Here is a 2,371-nt window from a genome sequence, read left to right on the forward strand (position 1 = left end):
AGGATTGGATGCTATATCAACTTGATTGTGAAAATCTTCATAATTGGTACTGGAGGATATTGTTCTTGCCTTGTAATGATTCGTGACAAACCATCAGATATGACCACAACACCGTACTCCTTGCAGAAATGAAAGATCTTCTATATTAGCAATATCTTCAACAGTCTTGTACAATATTCCATTCATATGGGCTCGTGGTTCGCTAAAGCCAGGAATTTTTAACATGTGAAGTGTATATGGCTTTATGACCAAGGCTGAGAGTCCATATATCTGCCACCATTCAATGAACCATTCTGGTGTGGGGTCTTCTTGTTCTAAAGCTCCAACTGTCATTCCTTCAAACAAAAATGAAAACTGTACAGAATAAAATAAATTGGCTGAACAATTTTGGAGGTTCATGGCTGTAAAGAAAGCTTGTTTTTGTCTGTCATGATCATAATTATTCCGATGAAGATGGTTATCAAATCTCCTTAATGTGATATGGCAACTTGTCATTCTGTCATCATCTTCATCATCTCTCTCAAGTGTATAAATTATGCTGCCAATATGCTCTAAATAATCCAGAGCTTCAATTGATTCTTCATTCATCTCGTCTTGCATTGTTTCTGTCCAGAGATATGGAATATCTTCTCTATATCTGACTTCTTTGATCGGATACCAGGCTTCATCATGAGTAAGTAAAGGAACTTCAAGATTATAACTTACCCATCCAGTTGGAGTTTCTATTTCAACAGTGTCTTCATGCAGCCTAATGTAGTTACATCTTAAGCTCATCATTGAATGTTCAGACAAGAATTCCCTACTTAACATATCTGCAAAACTATTCTTGTCTCCTTTAACAAATTCAATGTCAAAATTATACTGACTGAGCTGCATAATCCATCTTACCATGGCAGCGTCTTCAAAGTCACATTTGTGAATGGAAAATTTTAATGCTTGGCAATCTGTTCTAACAGTGAACTTAGTGTAGATAACAAAATCTCTAAATTTTTCTATTCCCAAACAAACTGCTCTAAGCTCTTTTTTCAGACTGGACCAATTCAATTGATTCTTGGCCCAAAGACCAGATGCATACTGGCAGACTTCAGTCTCATTTTTGCTGTTGGGGTTCTTTTGACACAAAACTGCTCCCCATCCTTCATAACTTGCATCTGTCATTATGATCTTCTCCCATTCTTCTCTGATCGGGGAGAGTGGCTGGATGCTTCTGACCTTTTCTTTTATTGTCCTGACTGCTTGGGTGCAGTCATTATTCCATGGAATTGGATCTTTCTGAAGCCGTTTATTTAACAATTTTCTTTCTTGTGCACAATGCTTCAGAAACTTAGAAATGTAATTCAAACTTCCCAAAAATCTCTGCAATTGAGTTTTATCTTTGATCTCATCAGGGAAGTGATCAACAAAATTCAAACTTCTTTGGATTACAGTATAGGATCCATACTATATGTTGTAACCCAAGAAGTTTATCATTGGCCGGAACAGCTTCATCTTGGATTCTGGTAATACTATGCCCATTTCTTTGACCCTACACAGAAATATTTTCAAATGTTTGATATGGTCAGCAATATTATCAGAATGAATCAGTAAATCATCAATGTACTTTTTAGGAACGCTTCCATTCCTTCAAAGGTTTCATCCATTATCCTCTGAAATGCTGAAGGGGCATTGATTAATCTGAATGGCATAGTGTTCCATTCATAATGTCCTTCAAGCATAGAGAATGTTGTTTTCCATTTGTCTTCTTCCTTGATGCCTACTTGCCAAAAACCAAATTTTAAATCAAATTTGGAGAATACTTTTGATTTTGATATTTGTGTAAGTATGGAAGAAGGTTTAGGCAGAGGATAAGCATCATAATCCAGAATACTATTCAAAGGCTTATAGTTGACAACCAATATTGGCTTACCTCTGGCGATCTCAGCATGTTTATTAACATAGAATGCAAAACATGCTATTGGACTCTTACTTTTCCTAATGAGTCCTTTCTTTAGGAGATCCTTTATTTCTACTTTGCACATTTTCATCTGATCTTCATTCATTGCCACTGCTTTAGATCTCCTCAGCTTTCCACTGAAATCCTTCTTAAGAGGAAGTTCCACTTCCTGCTTCTTGATATGCCAGAAGGCATTTGGGTCATCTGAACAACATTCTTTGAATTTAGCAGTGAGGTCTGCTATTTCAGAGGCATATTTTCCATTATCCAAATGTTCTTCTGTTTTTAAAATTTCCTTCTTCACTTCCATTTTCGCTAAGAGGTTCTCCAATCTCTCAATTCTCTTTATTCTATTAGGTGAATTGGAGTTTATGAATGGAAAGAAGATTTCTTTATTTTCTAAGCTGAAAAAATAACCATACCTTTGGCTATTCTCAT

Source organism: Pinus tabuliformis, chromosome 2_2 (assembly GCF_031772625.1).
Source record: "Pinus tabuliformis cultivar Carrire ecotype Pingquan chromosome 2_2, CPIR1, whole genome shotgun sequence".
NCBI classification, from domain to species: Eukaryota; Viridiplantae; Streptophyta; class Pinopsida; order Pinales; family Pinaceae; genus Pinus; species Pinus tabuliformis.